The sequence below is a fragment of the Akebia trifoliata genome, chromosome 3, assembly GCF_017979445.1.
Source record: "Akebia trifoliata isolate Shusen 1 chromosome 3, ASM1797944v1, whole genome shotgun sequence".
Classification (NCBI taxonomy): Eukaryota; Viridiplantae; Streptophyta; class Magnoliopsida; order Ranunculales; family Lardizabalaceae; genus Akebia; species Akebia trifoliata.
This window is the reverse complement of record NC_141377.1, coordinates 24679250-24697897: the sequence shown is the minus strand read 5'-3', so window position 1 is coordinate 24697897 and position 18648 is coordinate 24679250. Positions and strand designations below refer to the sequence as shown.

At 34.3% G+C, this 18648-nt stretch overlaps 1 long non-coding RNA gene across 1 annotated transcript; it reads right to left on the bottom strand.

Moving 5' to 3' along the window:
* Positions 1 to 383: 383 nt before the first annotated feature.
* Positions 384 to 2539, bottom strand: LOC147406187 (uncharacterized). The gene is made up of 2 exons (XR_015175776.1): positions 2152 to 2539; positions 384 to 647 (listed from the first exon to the last, which is right to left on the bottom strand). It is a non-coding gene; the product is annotated as an uncharacterized LOC147406187 (long non-coding RNA).
* Between the last annotated feature and the right edge of the window lie 16109 nt (positions 2540 to 18648).

Below are 18648 nucleotides of genomic sequence, written 5' to 3'. Positions count from 1 at the left end.
CATTACTAAAGAATAAACTTAGAATCCTATCTTAGGCTTACAAGGCTCTATAAACATCTAGACACGGAAGAACTCATAATTCCAATACGGAATTATTAATGAGCTCGGATATCGAATTCCTAGTGACACTCTATGATTATCGCTCTAATATATGTGGTATCAGCCAATTCTCTAAAATATAGCAGATCAGTATCCCATACGGATCTAATACTATGCTCTGATACCATCTGTGGCGCCCCGCCGGACGCTAACACAAATCCCCATGTCAGATCTCGAGGTATTATGTAGCACCTCGAAATTTCGGCATGGTTTCCTCTGTTTATGTTAGCATTCCAAGGCGTTCAACCTGCACCTGATAAACGACATACAATCCTGCATACATATACAAAATATAATACTAGCGGAAGCCTATATAAGTCTAATAACGTACGAATTATCAGAGTGCGGAAGAAGAAAATTTACGGGATTATACAAAATTTTCTCACTCTAACAAGAATCCTAACGCTCAATACAAATCTATAATACTCCTAGACAAATGGAGTATAACTCCAATACTTACCAAGTGACAAAGTCTGGCTATCTATTTGACCCACCAGATGATTCTCACTCGTGCTCTATACTTGTCTCGCCAAGCTTTAGATCTGAAACTAAAAAAAATAGAGAAGGAAAGGGTGAGTAACAAGGGTTACCCAGTAAGGAAGCAACAATTTCTGCCAATAACCTCTCCTAACATGAACGAATAAACATACTGAATCATTTTAAAATAAACAAAATTTTACAGAAGAAAACTACGATTAACTGGTACATATAGCCAGGGATGAGCAACTAAACATTTTAAAACTCACATTACATCGATCAGCAGTACTCACTATAACATTATCTTTTTATACAAATCTAATTGATCAAATGGAAACAATAAACATTCATTTCATCTTATATATCAAAATAAGCAATAGATACATAATACACAATGGTGGAGTATTGGAATTAGAGAGTTGGGATTCACGACTGGATCGCTCCTAGTCGGGACATGATGTTACAATTCTTCTCGGGCTTTTAGTTCCTGATTTTGTGGCTGGTCGCTGTTTACCACGCTTGGTTGACCATTTATCCGGCTCAGGCTGGCCGTTTGACGTGACCGTAAGCAATGGGTCTCTTTTCGATGTGTCAGAACGTTCGACTACTATAGATTGTTAGTGATCACTGACTAATCATCTTCGTCTATGCCTATCAGGCGTACATGTGATTCCCAAAGATACAAACCATTCGTATACGACCACCTTTACATTACAAGTTCACTGGTAAAGATAGAGAGGAATAAACCCGGATTCTAGTTGTGACTCCACTCTCATACGCGTCCCATACCACGTATGAGTTTGGTGGTCCCTACCGTACATCCCAGGATAGTACACCACTCCGGATGATATGATGCACTATCCCTTCAGGCATTCACAAACTCTTTAACAGCTCACAAAATAGCTACTTATATATATTATTTTCATTTGAAAACAAAAGAGAAATTAACAATACAAGGTTGAGAATAGATATCCAGTTTCCTACCATGTAAGTGTGGCCACCCGACCTAAAATAAATAACATAACGGAGCGCCTCGCGCTAACAGAAATTTAAATAAACATGCAACCAACAATATTATTCCTGGATATCTGTTCACCAACCTGCACACAACACAACAACGTAAAATGCAGACATCACCCCTCGGGTGTGACTCTGACATTTTACCGTTTCATACCCTTTTTTCCTTTTTTCGATTTTTACAATTTTCAATCTCTTCAATAAAATATCCATTTTCTGATATTCATCAACTCAATATGAGTTCATTGAATATTAAATCACATTTTCCAACTAAAGAATTTATTTTTATCAATAATATTGAAAAAAAATAAATTTTATATCAAAACGGGGTCCGAGCAGTGTATAAGACCCAATTTATGGCAATAACCCGTTAAAATACCCTACCCACGTATAATTTATTAAAAATACAATTAAACATATCAAACATGCAATTTCTGGCGTGAATTTTTGAAATAACAAAATAATTCTATATTTTAAAAATACATTCAAATTTTTCGATAAAATTCTAAAAGCAATTTTCACAATCTAGATTACTAATAGAAATTAAGAGTTCCTTACTATCTCTAGGCGAAAGGATCAAAGCGTGTGCGCGAAAATCGAGGCGATCAGCGCGGAAATCGAGACGGATCGAACTTCGAAGCGGCTGATTTTTGAAATCGACCTGGTGGTTTTGAAGATCTCGATGTGCTTGTCTCTTCTCCCTTCTACGGCGAAAGGCGGTTTGACCCCGAAACCGATGAAAATCGAGGTCGAAGTTACGAAAATCTCCGTATCCAAATACGGCTGATTTTTGACGATATCGGGTAAAATAGAAAGTGAAACGAAGAAAAGTTCGGTGGATTTTGTAGAGAACGTAGCTGCGGACCTTTTTCTCTTCTGCGAAGATCGTCAAAAGTGAACCATTTGCGAGAGATCTGAGGTGGAAGATCGGAGAGAAAAAAACAAATTTTCATTTTATATGTCTCGGCCATATGACGCGTTGGGGAAGATGAGTTATTAAAAAAAAAAATTAAATTTTTTTTTTTTTTATAAAAGTTAGGACGAAATCGGTATTTTGCCTATTCTTTTGATCGATGATAACTTGGTCATTCGGTCTTCAAAACTGACAAACGAATATACTATTTCGCCTAATTTTTCGTTCCGGATCTAATGGTATAGTCAATTTCTACAAATTATGTCTCCATCAAAAATTCACATTTTTGGCCTGACGTGACCCCTAAACTTGATGTCGTTTTCATTTTTGGCGATAATTCGACTTCCTGATCTCCAAAAATGACAAATAAATAGTCTATGTTAAATAATTTTTCGTTATGAACCCAATGGTATGATCGAATTTTAAAAATTATTCCTCTAACAAAAAGTCACTGTTTTAGCCTGGTCCGACCCGGTAATCGAGGATTTTGCAACTTTTATATTCGGACTCGCATTTGAGCGTGCTTACAGGTTAAACTATGTTTTTCGATCATTTTGAATCTAATGGTGAGGTCAGATTCTATTAAAAATGATCAAAACAAGGTCCCACAGTTTTACCCTAAGTCCCACTTTCAAGATTTTCTTAAAATTTCACTATTTATTTTTCCTCGAGATACGAATTAAAAATTCGGGGTGTTACACATTAAATGCCGTGCTACCCTTATAGCTAGACCAGGTGCTCTCTGCCTTGACCTGCCCTTCTGTTGGTTAGCACCCGTATGCTAATCTACATGTGGTACTACTCAACTGGCCTGGACACGTGTACGGTCTAGATAACTGCACGGTTATTTCCCTCTACAATGGTTATGTTTTCTCTCTAGTTTCTTTGGTTGGTCTCCTCAACTGCTTTTGTTAAAAAATTTTACTTATAAAAAATGTATATGATGAAACAATCAAGAAATATAAGATTTATCACGTGGTTCGACGAGGTTGCCTAGGTCCACAAGTGGTGATGAGATTCTTTCACTATTTCCATGAAAAACAAAGTTACAATCTTTCAATCTCACATCCTCTAAGAAAAATTGAAAATCTTCCTCATAAAAACTTTAAAATGATTTGACTATGAATTTATAATCCGTACAAGAAATGCAATTGCTCCACAGAATTGCACCTTGTGTATAGTCCATTCTTCCAATATAAAACAACCAATAGAATATAAAGCATTGTCATAATAATGTCATACAATAAAACAATAATGAATGAAAGAACTAAATTGAAAAGCTAACTATCAATTTCAAAGCTACTAAGAGGAAGTGAGCCTTTAAGGAGAAGTATAAGAAGTTGTTTGTTTATAGTGATTCTAAGTAATGCTCTGTATTTTTTTCTTTTGATATTATATATTTATATTCTCTTGCAACCCTGCAACCCGCTACCTTTTGATGCGTAGCTTGGGATGCCACATATGTCTTTTTGAAAAAGCCTGGAAGAAATGAATAAGGAGGATCTCTTTATGTACCTTGAGGCATCTGTGTTGCATATTGGCCCTCAAAAAATAGTTTAAAGTGAATGTAACTAGATGTTTTTGAATGCTTGGAGGTTGAATTTTTGAGGAAGGAGCCACGCTTTGTTGTCATGAAATCCAAAACAAAAATAACATTAAATTCCTACATAATTATTTTATTTAAATTCATCAACCCAATGAAGTTTTTGCACATCTCTTGGTGGTCTTATGACACTTCTTTTGTGCTTCATAAATATTTCAACTTTCCTTGCAATTGGAGTCTCTATTATGATTGCTACCCACCCTTCTCAATATTTGGTGTTAAAATTCTACATGTTTATGATGTTTTAGGTCAATATTGTGTTCTTGAATTTGGTGTGACCTCTTTTTCTTTTTTGTTTTATATATCAAACCTTTAAGCATCAATGAAAAATACAAAAATTTCTACCTTTAAAAACATTTGCTTCATGCTATCCAAATAAAAGAAAAATATATATATGTGGATATTTAATTTAAGCCAAAGAATATTATGGCTAAGAATCACCATAAGTGGATATTTAATTTACTTGTAATGAAATTGAAATTTTTGAGTGTGAAATAGATTTTTATGAAGTTCATCAAAGAATATTATGTAAATAATAGCTCCCTATGGGTTTGCCCAAGAATCACTCAAGTTTTTAATGACTAATAAACACACCCTCTCTTTCACTTTTTGCCCCCCAAAAAATATCAATTACTCTCATCAGATCATTATAGACTAATTTACATCTAACACTAGAAAAAACAGGAAAAAAAAGACAATAGGTTGCTAAACCTTACAAACCAAGAGGGATGAGTCGAATACCCATCGAATTACGTACCATTGATATAATAACTTACTACCACAATCCAAAGATAAAATACTTTAATATAAAATATATTATATTAGCCTTTTGTCCCTTCATCTGAACAACGATTGCTTTAAAAAACATAAGATTAATAGTTTTCTTATTCTAAAATAAGAATTGGGGTATGATAAGTAAAAATTGGGATGCCAATAACAACTCTCTTTAATTAAGAAAATAAATGATTTTATATAGAATTAAAGGAGGAATAAGGCTTATTCATCTATAAGACTTATTATTCAATTATTTGGTTCATCTTAATATAATGTCTTATATTTGTGCCTTCTATTTGTTGATAGTATCATATTGGCAGTAGGGACTGTGTACCAAGAAGAGATACCATGGGTCTAATTCTGCCATAAGTTTCGGGGTTGTCAAGTGATTCACTTTGATCCAATTTTTTTTTTTTTTTTTTATGAAATTTATTTTATTCAATTTCATAATTATTTATCTTTGGATTAATTTCATCTTTATATTAGTTATATTTTATGTTTTCATGGTAAATCCAATCTCTGTAAGGGATTTTTAACTTTTTGAAGAGAAAGAGAGATAGAGTGATTAATGATTATGGCTCTGATTTTCACGATAATGATGAAAGGACCTCATCATCATCATCTCTGAATGTAGAAAATTTTACCAAATCACATAAAAAAATATTGGCCTTTTATTTTTAGTTTTTTGCTTTTCCAACTTGATGATTGGCATTCTCATTCCTCGAACTGCTTTTTCTAAGTAATATTCAATGTTCTACTATTCAAAAGAAAGGAAAAAAAGTTACAAATTTAAGTTTAGGGTATTTTATTTTTAAAATTCAAAGAAAAATGATGTATATACTTTAAGAGTAATAGATAGAAAAAAAAAAAAATTCTTCTATTTTTGGAAGGTATTGATAGAGAGAATTTAATCTATAACGAAACATAGCCGAGAAATTTTATAAACGATGCCATTTAAGAAATTGATTTTCCTAACACCATCTACCACTTGAGGACCTTTATAACAAGAAATATTGTGCAAAATCTATCATAAGTTGGATATAACTCTCATGAAGAGAAGCTTCTTTTGAGAGAGAATGGAGTCGAGATTAGCTTTCAATCAAGCACATATCTTAAATCTGGCAAATCGAACCACATTTCAAAATCATCTAGATAATGTTGTTTCCAATAAGGATCAGTGAATTGATATCTGGATTTACCTCTACTCCACTTTGCTACTGTATTGCCTCCACCTACCCAATTATGTCTGTTTTAATTAGATTGACCATCAACAAAAAATTTACCGTAAATAAAATAACAAGAACAATTAAAAAAAACGTGAGAAGCTCGACACCTCCAAAAAGTAGAGAAAGGGAGCACTTAAACCAGCACGGTTCAAAAAATTTATCCACAAATGGAACATATACAAAATTAAACAATAGAATCCAAGAGGAGACTATGGACTGATGTGTGTGTGTGAGAGAGAGAGAGAGAATCATGATTATTCTACTTGATATCTCATACATGTGTGGTTACAAAATGCTTATCATAACTTGACCTACTCATTCCATATATATTTTCTTACTTTTTTCATATATTAAGAATAATCAATCTGATTGATAATTTACCAGTGACACACACCCCTGTAGTGGTAAGCACAGTTGATGGGGTCATTGGCATCATCAATTGGAATCTTCTCAACTCTACACTTGAACTTGCACCTAAAGGCTAGAGAAAGAGAATCAGGGTTTTCTACTGAGGTGTAAGATGATGGATTAGAGAAGAGAGATATATGGATTAAATTCAGGGGATTGATGACGGTTCAACAATTTCCTAGAGATTTTTGTGGAGAAAAATCAGCGGAGTGGCGCCTAGTCGCTTAAGCTGTTAGTAAGTTTAGCCTTACTAACTTAGTAAGATTTCAAATCTTACTAAGTGTCCTTAATTTCACTATTTGACATTAAAAAACAAGAACTGATGCCACATGATGAAGAGGACAATATTCTATGAACTAAAAAAATCTTAAAAATACTTATTTTTCATTGTTAAATTTTAATTTTCAATTTTGGAGTTCAATACCCATCCATTTTCAAAATCTGGATCAAACCCTTAAAAAAGTTATTAATTTTTTTTTGCCATCAGAGATTTTCCGTGAAATCTAGAAGTCTCTGATGTTGGATTGTCAATTTGGTAATTCATTTGACCTCACTGATCATGAGTATCATTTGAAATTTTATTAAATTAGTGAGCAAAGTGTTTATGTTATATAAAATCTCCGGATTTGTTATTGTAAGAGTAAGTCTAGTCTTACAACATAGCTTATCAAGATTTCAAATCTTACTTAGGGTGGTTGAATTTATCTTTTGACAAACAAAACATTGATCCAATGCCAAGGGGGTGTAAATGACAATATTCTATGTACTTTAAGACAAAAAAAACCTTGATAGAGGATAGCTATCAACGTTAAATTTTAATGAAATTTGAGATTTGGATGGGAGATGAGTAGCCGTCAATTTTTAAAACCTTGGATCAAAATCAAAAATTATTTTTAATTTTTAATTCTTTTATATTTGATTTTTCCAAATAAATCTAGAAGTCCATGTTGGATGGTGGAATTGGTTGACCTCAACACCCTTAGTTAGCAAAAAAAAAAAAAAAAACTCACCATGTAATGAGGAGTGGTTACCAATACGATGTCAAATTTCAATGTTACTTCACCGTTTTAAAGAGGTGTATCGGGTTGGAATCACAAAATAAATTGTTAATATAATAATTATTAAAATTTTAATTTTTAATTTAAAAAAAAATAGGTAAGAAAATTAATTTGCTTTTTAGGGGGTAGAAGATTTGTCTATAAATTGAGAACTTGTTCAATTTTTCAAACACACAATGGACTTATCTTTTCTATCTTTTTTTTTTCTCTCCCATTATTGCTACCGATTTATTATTTTCTGTTGTGGGCCAATAAACGAAGTAAAGCTTTTGATTTTTTTTTTCTTGCAAAAACAAAATTAACAATGATTGTGTCTAAGCTGTTGTATATTGGGGATGACTTGTTAAATCTTCTTGTAGTTTTTGAAATTTGGGCAGATGCGAGGAACTTCTTAAAGAGAGTGACCTAGTTCGTGCCTCAACCCAGATGACTTGTTGGGAATTTTGTAAGAAAAATCCTAAAGAGAAATACTAACCCTAATTAAATTACAATTGCCTATTTTACCCTTATACAAATAAATTAATTATCTACAAGGAAAAAATTCTCCTAAATTGGGATTTTTTCCTAATTACATAGAATTCTACACAAACCTTATCACATGTATGCCTTGAGATGTGTGTTGATGGTGCGAATGAACGGTTCAAACAGGAGATGATTTTATTCATCCACATAGCCCCCTCTTGAAGTTGGAGATTGATGTATTGAGATTCACCTTTGAGAACTTTATAAGTTTTGATAATCTTTTTTGAATTAACATCATCCCTGATTTCCGAACTAGTATGGTTCCTGATTTCCTAAGCTTATCTTCTTCCCTATTTTGCACAATTCTGATTTTCCAGTAGGTTGAGCTCCCATAATAAGTCGATGCCTCAATAATAGAACCAACTGTCCTTTAACTCCCTAAATGAGTCAAAACTATGATAAATGATAGAAGAATCGACCCACGTCCTAGGCCGATCTTGGATCACAAAACCATCCAAGACTTAGATAAATAATAAAAGAATCGAATAAATCCCATATTGATCTTAGATCCCAAAATGATCTATGACTTGAAAATCCCAAATCAAGCTTGAATCTAAAATAATTCAAAACTTATATATATATAATAGGAAAATCGATCAAATCCCAAAGTGATCCAAGACTTAGATAAATAATTGAATAATTGAACTAAAACCTTGAACATTTTTTAATCTACTCAACATTATAAGTAGGGCTTGATTTCCTCAATGAATCGAGTCTTAACATTCTTGAACCTACTCAACCTCATATAAGTATGGTTCGGTTCCCTCAATGAATCGAATCTTAATCTTTTTGAACCTACTCAACCTCATATGAGTAGCACTCGATTCCCTTAATGAACCAAGACATAACTTTCTTAAACCTACTCAACCTCATATAACTAGGGCTCGGTTCTCTCAATGAATCAAGTCTTAACCTTCTTGAATTTAGTCAACCTCATATGATTAGGATTCGGTTCCCTCAATAAATTGAGACTTAGTCTTCTTGAACTTACTCAATCTCAAATAAGTATGGCTGATTGTTTCAATGACCCGAGTTTTAACCTTCTTGAACCTACTCAACATCATATGAGTAGGGTTCAATTTTCTTAAAGAATCAATTCTTAACCTTCTTGAATCTACTCAACTTCACATGAGTAGGGTTCGGTTCCCTCAATAAATCAAATTTTTTTTACTTTCTTTAACTACATCAATCATGTAGAAGTGAATCAAAAGAGAACTGTATTTTTTGATAAATATTTTGAATAACAATATTTAATAATAAAGATCATAACAACTTGCATTTACCTTATTAGAAACATAAATATCAAAAAATCTGATTACTTTATTGGAACCTTAGAAACTCCATTGATAGTACATTTTTAGTAACACCCGAGTTTAAATCCCCACTAATTTTACTCGGATTTAAACCCCAAGTAATAATTTGCCATATTTTTTTTGATTGATTGGGATTAAATCGAGCCCTCATGCATACCATTTAACTTAGTGGGTCAGATTTCTATTTTGTACATCAGCCACTAAAGAGGTTGGATTTCTATCTTGTGCACCAACCTACCCACAACATTGTCGGAGCTCCTTTTTGTGTACATGATCAATAATGTGGTCGGATTCACTTTTGTTTACACCTCAAAGGCCCTAAAATTATATTTGGACCAAGCCCCCAAGTACAAACTAACCATTTTATCCTACTGACTGGACTTACATTGAGCCCCAATGTGTACCATTTAACTTTGTGGGTCAGAAATCAAATGATGAATTGAACCACTTAACTTGAAAGAATCCCTAAACTCGATTGAGTTGGGCGTATAAATTAGCTCTCAAGTTTTTCTTTTGTCAGGTTATCCAAGTAAAGCAAATTGGATAACATGGGATCCGTTTTATGGGCCTGAATTGAGCTCCTTGAACATTAACCCTCGCGTTATTTTTTGTCGAGTTAAATAACAACTTGGGTCACATGGGACCCTTATTATGGGTAAGCCTTCCGAGCAATATAATCACTTGGTGCTATAGTTGGTGCCTTAACCTTATTTGTAAAGCCGACCTAATTAACAACTTGGATCAACGTGATTAAATCCCCGAGCAATTTAATTGGCTCAAGAAAATACATAACTTGATCAAAATCTTGAGTAACAAATTCAATTACATAGAAAATTAAAATAATACCTTGATTTATGTATCCATATAAATCAAGATCCAATAATCTCAAGTCGTAGATGAAGTTGTCGAGAATTTACTTGAGTTGGAGCCCTGAGACGTGGTTATAAACGTTTAAACCTCATGTACTGTCCTTAATTAGCAAACCAATGCCTCATGCCTCTTTACACCTCAACATGAACTTGGTAATATCAAAAGCGATCTGACCATATCAATCTCTTTGAACTCTAAAATGCCTTGTTGCCCCAACAACACGCAATTCCTTGGCACACACTTTCAATTCTTTAATAACTTGGACATATCATAGCAGACCTCGCATTATTATTGCCTTCAATTCAATAGCATTCCTGAGTCCAATTAACCTGTTGTGTACGTACACTTTTCTTTCCGTTATCTCCAACATTTTTGCTTATGTACATGGACTATGCCTTCCCAACCTTATCTCCTTTTATTTCTATTTTTGTTTTATTTTCTTCTCCTACACTCCTAACGAAGTAGCATCAGCTACTTCATCTCTACCGTTTTAGCTAGCCAACACCAGCCACGATCTCACCTTCTCTCAATTTCCCTCTACTTCATCCTTCATCTTTTGATTCAGCGCTTCCACACCCTCTCTCATAGCAGCCACATGGCCACTCACTTTGCACTCTCACCCTCTTTCCCTCTCAGTTTCCCCTTTCTTTTTTTCTTTTTTTCCTACTCCTAGAACCCACGAACCAGCCCTTTCTCACTTTTTTTTTTTATATATTTTAAAACCACCAAAGAACCTTCGGCCACATTACATGTATCATACACGATAGCTATTAACCATCATATACGACTAATCTACCTCTGCCCTCTTTCCTTTTCTTTTCCTTTTTAATCCCTAACCACACACGACTCTAAAGCGAGACATGGAAGGTCGACTGGAGGAAAACCCATCTTCAAAACTAGAGTTTCCAAGCACAGCCCCTACTATCTTCCGTAATTCTATCAATCTCTACTAGGAATTTGGCCCAAGCTAGATGTTTGAGATTCTCCCCCTTATCTAGATTTATACGCATCTAGTCAACCTTGATCTTTCTTGGCAAAGCGAGATCGGAACCTCACCAACATAGCCCCCATTCTTGAATGAGATCTGTCCCACCACATGATTCTTTATTTGTCTCCATAGATGGTGCCAATTGTAGAGGTCGATTTTGTGATAAATCGACCTTAATCACGATTTATCATCATTAAACCTAAAAAATAATATAAAAAATATGAAAAAAGTAAAGAACATGAGAGTTTTTTACATGGTTGGGTAAACGTGCCTCTCTCCATGGGCTTGGGGAACTATTCCACTATATACAATCTCTATTACATGACATCTCCTCGGGCTCCCCCTTCTTCCTCGTTTTTTGCTCTCCTTTTGTAATGGCCTCAAGGCTTTTAAATAGAAAAATCCTAAAAAGAAATTCTAATCCTAGTTAAATTCTAATTGCCCATTTTACCCCTATACAAATAAATTAGTTATTTATTAGGGAAGAATCCTTTTAAATTGTGATTCTTCCTTAATTACATAGAATTCTACACAAATCTTACCACATATATGCCTCGAGATGTGTGTTGATGGTAAGAATGAAATATCCATATGGGTGAGGATTGTATACCTCCACAATGAGTTTGGGACTTTTGGGGGAATTCACTTGGATGCACCAATTTTTTTACCCTAACTCTCTTTTAGAGCTTATGCGTGCACTTGATAATATATGGTTTAGTCTTTAGGAAACATCCATGAATTGGACATCATCATAAGAAGACTAGTGGCCTCTATGCATAGTTTTCTATTCCCATGGGACTATTTTGTTGGTTTAGAGAGTTATGTCTAAATCTTGGTAAATTTTCACCTTTAGTTCTTGGCCTTTTTAGAATTGAAAGTTGTGGTGTATGTGCAAATAGTGCATGTATGAGGGGTTCTCATTGAAACTTATTACATGACTTATCAGAAGGAAGATTACCTCATATTGAGGAATTACTGTCTTTCTCCTCAACCATGATAGAAAAATTAAATTAATAGGCACAAAAGAATATTTGTATAAATAAATGGAATTAAAATATCAAGAAATTGAAAATTAAATGCTCACTAAGAGCTTATTATGGACTTATAGGGAAATATTACCTCCAAACAGAAATTACTCTCTATCCTCAAGCTATCAAAATAACAATGAAATTAAAAACTACATACTTAAAATTTAAATATACATAAAATAAATGAAAGAGAGGTGTTAGAAGAGGAAATTAACCTCAAAGCAAAATTTTAAATATATCACCCCACCTTTGTGCTTTTTCCTTCTTCTTTTTTTAGTTTGATTTATGAAATAGTAATAAACTAATTAGACATAATTTATGTAGGATTTAGAAGGTTTTGAGATAATTGATCAAAATTTTGGATTACTAGAGCTCTCTTTTCCTTTGTCTTGGATGGGTCACATATTTATAGGATTTTGGGAGACCCTTTGAGATAGTTTTGTCCTAAATCCTTGAATTACAATGATTTACAAGAAAATCATAATGAATGACTTCATTTACCCCTTAGTTAAATGGCCTTGATGATCTTTTACATACCGTTGAGCCTAACCAATCAAGATGATCAAGGGATAGGTTAGTAAAAGTCCACTAATTTTTAGAGAGTCAATTGGAAAAGATTAAGATAAATGACATTTAAATTGGTACTTGATTTTTAGATATTCTAAATTGTCTACTTATCTAGGTTTCAACAATCTAGGGATAGTAGTGTTTTCGCACAAAAATTCTAGAGCATTTTCTTGGATAGATAAAATTATATTAACTTCTTAAATTGATAAATTTACATTAAATCGTCCTTGACTGATGAACAAGGTTGGGGGCACTAAGTAAATTACTGTTAATGAGTCTCAACACACCAAGGTTAGGGGAGTAATTTTACTTAAGTGGGTAACTTGGAATCAATTATAGAAGAAATGGGGAATTTACAAAAGGACTTTGGTGGGGAAATTAAAGATGAATTAATGTATGGGTATTGAAATAATTAAAGAGGGTTTTCTTGAAAAATGAGTCAATTAAGGGGCGGGCGGGCGGGCGGGGGGGGGGGGGGGTTTAATGAATCATTTTCCCTAAACATGTTTATAAGCACATGGGTTATAACAAATTCAATTGAGTAGGTCTTGGGTGAGAGTGCTGGAATATAAATTTTGCTAGAAAAGATAACCTACCCAAGGTTCTATTCACAAAATGCACAGGGCTACAAGTGACCCACGACCCTGGGGAAAATTTCTCTAAGTCATGGGTACCCCATGGACTAGCTTAATTGAGCTTGTGAAATGGATTTGGAGAATTGGGTTCCACTAAAATGGGCCCCACTTAATCTAATTTGAAGACTTAAATTGGGTTTCTCTTAATTAGGTTTTGAAAGTTTTTTCGTTTGATCCAAATAAATTGGGGTGTTTACAATTGCTTCTTTTTATGAGAGTTGCTGACAATGAATTGCAAAAAAATAGACTCAAACTCTGATTTATTCATACAAGCTCGAACCTATACTTCTTTCTAGTCTCGCCTTGATAGGCTTAGATTGATGTAAAGTTAAAGAACAAGGTAAGGGGTAACCTTTCCAAGCTTTGAGTCTGACAAGGATGAGCTACTACTTAATTCTCGATTCCATGGCTCGATGTATGGCTCTTGAAAACCTTGAATTGATCTACTAGCATGATGTAGGGCGTTGAGATCGTTTGAAAAGAAATTATGATGATGAAAATGGCTTCAATCTTCGTTTTTATTTGGTATGACTGGATCAACTTCTTGTAATTTTGGCTGAAATCTTTGTAAAGGTTAGCTTTGTCTAGAAATCTTCACGTTTGAAGTGTGTACTCTTCGATATTTTCTCTTGAGGTTGAATTCTTCATGCTTGTACGTTTAAAAATGGCTTTTTGGGATATTTCTCCTTCTCATTGAGTAACGTGTCCCTGTATTAAATCGAAAAACTCTTTTTTGCTATTTTTTTTTTGTTTATTTTTATTTTTATTTTGTGTTTTGCACTTTTTAAATTCTTTTTCCATTTTTCTATGATGTACCCTTATTTTTAGACTGTTGAGATTGCATATTTGAGGGATGAGTTGGAGTAGAGAGACCTTGAGCAAGCCTTACACTTATTTCTGATTGAGATATTTGAGCAAGAGATTGTAAGATATTTTCTCATTATACCTTTTTTTAATTTTCTCATTTTAATTTCCCTCAATTCTTTTTGGTAGGAGGCACGACATTCATATGATGGAGTCAGTTCGTCACACCAGCCTCCTCTTGCAGCATAATGGGTAAGAAAATATCTTTTGTTAGAGTTATTTAAAGAAAAGTTAATGTTAAGATAATAACTGAATTAAAATGAATTTTTTGTTGTATTTTCTTTTATGCAAGGAGTTTTAGGCATTGGTTCCTTTTTTCCTCGTGCTTAAGGAGGGCCTGCTCCATATATACTAGAACCACCTCATGCATTAACGCCTTCGCGTGCTAGTGACTTTGGTTTGAGTGGATATCATCAGTACTAGACCATGAGTAGTACTACTTTGGGGGTGGCTAGATCGACATTGGCTGACTTTACTTCGACTAAGTTTGGCTTATCAACCCTCTCGTGTTTTAAATCTCCATTATCTTAAAGACTGAGCCAATGTTTGAGTCCAAGTTTGATCTTACTTGTGAGGATAGTGCCACTGACATGATGGTTGTGAAGGCGAGACTGAGACCAATTATGAGGATTTTGGTGATCCCGAGATTGAGCCTATGTTGAGTATGCTGCTGCACCATCTAGTGAGCTCGAGCATGTGTTTTCTTCTGATCTTGTTTTTGAGACCGCTGTTGCACCTACTACTAAAGCAATTTCTGAACCCTCTACGTTGTCGTCGTGTTGAAACTTTATTTCTAGAAGAAGAAGAAGAAGAATCCTGACACTTGACTTGTCTATTGTATTTGGATTCTTTATCAGACTTTGATGCATTTATTAAGAAACTCACCAATTTATTTCTTGCATTATTTTTTGTGTGAAATTTTTGATGATCAAGTTAGTTCTACTAAGGATAATAAAAATTATTAAAATGAGCGGATGGTATCAATTTATTGGGAAAATGGTGAACCGGAGATCCAATTAACCTCCAATGGCTTGAAAGGTAGGCCAAAATCAGGGTACTTATACCCTGGGCCGTGGGTGACCAATGGCTATAGGTTAGTATTGGTTAAGGGTGAAAACACCCTGGGCAATGGGTTAGAGATGGTCTGGGCCTTTTTTGCTTTGGACCATGACTTTCTCATGGTCGAACATCGATTTAGGGCTTAAAACCTGTGATTATGTCTTTTTTTATTATGAAAAAAAAAATTTCCTTTTGGATTTTGCCCAAAAAGTTGCTAAAAAATCAGCCCTAAATGTTTATGGAATCCAGAAAGCGTCAATGTGCAATGAGAATGATGTCGGGAAGGATCTGGATCAGGCCGGGTTCAACTTCCTAACCTAAATAGGGAGCCTTTAAGCAATCCACTCACAACCCAATGGTTAAATGCTATGTCAGTGAGTGACAAAGTTTGATGGGTTGAAGAGAATAAACTAGGGTTCATTTTTCTCTATTTAAGGTTAAAGTGAAATGGGAATTGGTTGAAGCCTTGATTGGATGTTGAGTGCCTGATGCTAACGTGTTTCGATTTGGGGAGAAAAAATTTAACATCGATAATTGAAGTAGTTGAACAGACATTCAGGTTGCAAAAATCTTCGTAAGTAGTGATTCCACCCCTCCTTGAAAGTTACAAAATAAGATTTTCTAATTTTCTCAACACACCTCGATCGAAACTCAAACCTCTCTCCTAAGACTCTTCTTTGACTCGACTTTCAAAGCCTTTCATTTTTAACAAGATGTTCTCGAGTTCCTACTTGACCTATAGGTTTAACGCTCTAACCTTAGTGTTGGTGAACCAAATCTTATTGCGACGCAAGGGTGATCATGTGGACTCAGCTCTGATTGACATTATTTTGCAAGTTCGAGATGGTGACCGGTTGGCTCCTATGATCCTAGCTAAGCTTGATCAAATTTTGATTGCTAGTACCACCAAGATAAAATGGACTTTCCTAGGGTGTGCCCCATTTTTTCAGGTAAGGGTCGTAAACCCTTTCTTAATTCATTATAAATTAGTGGAGAATTATTTTTGGACTAATCAGATTTAAATATTTTTCTTTTGAAAACTTAAATATTTTTGTGATTTTTAAATTTATGAATTTTATGCCTTTTGGGAATATATGTTTTTTGTTTCGACTTTTGAAAGCGCCCTCGATCCGCGGGGTGCGTAGATCCACTTTTGACCCTTGAGGTTTGGGAGTCACCACCTAGTTATTATAGTCTAGGAACCAAACTGACTCTAAAATGGATAAAAAACTAATCTACTACAAAAAATCTGAATCCGGGGATCATGTTACGGGGTTGGAAGGTGTTAGGCACCAACCCCGCCCGACCAATGCCGGTCTCTACTTATCCCAAATAAAACTACATCGCTAATGAAAAAACTTAGATAAAAAAATAACGAAAATCTGACCTTCGATCTGCAAAAGTGTTATTCCCTCAGATCTGGTGAAAACGACTCCTTGTATCGTATTCCTTACTTCGTTCTATCTCCGGATCTGATTTCTAATCTCCGATGCAAGGTATTTCCTTTTTGGATCTGGATGCTTCGAATTTGTTATCGATTTGGGGTGTTTTTGATAGGCTTCTAGGTGTTTTTCAGGCTAAAATCAAAGCATGGGTGTTTAGGTAAGGAGTTGGGGCTTCAAAATAAGGTTTTTGGGAGGTTGTGGAGGCTTCTTCATCTACTTTTTCTAGGATTTTTTCTTTGATACGAAAATAGGGTGTGGTGACTCCTATTTATAAAGTTTTTTAGGAGAATTAGGGTTTGATTAGGGTTTCAATTAGGGTTTTGACTTAGTCTTTAGAGTTTTAATTTAGGGTTTTGACTTTAGTCTTATGAGATTGACTTGATTAGTTTAGATTAGGGTTTTGATTTAGGGTTTTGATTTAGGGTTTTGACTTTAATCTTATTATATTGACTTGATTAGTTTAGATTAGGATTTTGATTTAGGATTTTGACTTTAGTCTTATAAGATTGACTTTAATATTTTGACTTTAGTCTTTCTTGGTTGATTTTTAATATCTTGACTTTAGCTTTACTTGATTGACTTTAAGATTGACTTTGGTCTTACTTGATTGACTTTAATGTTTCACTTTACATTATTTAATGATTTATTTATTAATTTCGAAAATTTTAATTATTAAAGTTGTAAAATTGTCGTTTTACCCTCGGAGAGGATTTTTTACGTTTTAAGTCGTTTTTCAATGTTCCAGGATGTTTTGGAATCAATTTTTCATAAGAAATTCAATGGGAATGTTGGTTTTTGTCATTTATAAAAAAATTTATGTGAAATGGTCTTGAATTTTATGAGGGGTATTTTCGTAATTTTATCGAATTTTGTGAAAATTGGCGAAGTAGTTTATTTGGTTTCGATTTGTTGTTTTATGTGTTTGAATGAATTTTCCTAAACGTAACGTAGGTTATAGGATTGTTTTGATGTTAGGGGTATTTTGGTAATTTGATCATTTTAGTGATTTTTATCGTGAAGCTTCTTTTTGATTTGCAAGATGATGATTTCTATGTTTCTAGGATAGTATTTTCCTAGCGTAGCGTGGTTTCTAAAGTTTTATCACTTCGAGATACCTCATCCGGATTTCTGAAACATATCTGGTAACAAAATAAAGCATTGAAATATACATCCATCATTGGGAACCATTGTGATCGGGTTGATAAGTTGATTAATCAAGCGAGTGCAAAAATGAGGTGTCTATAGATGCCCCTCTTTGGCAGAGGGTTGAAGCAAACTAGATAGCAAATCTATTTCGGTAGATAGTGCGATATCCGAATGCCAAAGCTAATGACAGTTCATTTTGCAACCTGATTTAGCAATTCGTCGGAGTGTTCGGATCCTTAAACGTAAACTCTCCCCGAATTTAAAGGTTGTCAGGTCCTTGAGCGCGAGCTCCCACTAGCAGCGTCAGATCCTTGAATTTTAGAAAATTCTCCTTGACTGATGTAACAACTGTGCAAGTGTGTGGACTCAAAATCTGAGATAGGTTTCAAAGGGTTTGAGTTAGAAATGAGTCAAATCTGAGCATGAAGTGAATATAAACTGAGCATAATTCCAAGAAAACCCTTGGCGGCATCTGAGCATAATTCTGAGAAAACCTTCGGCGGCATCTGGGCATAATTCCGAGAAAATCCTCGGCGGTAACTGAGCATAGTTCCAAGAAAACCCTTGGTGGTAACTGAACATAGTTCCAAGAAAACCCTTGGCGGCATCTGAGCATAATTTCGAGAAAACCCTCGG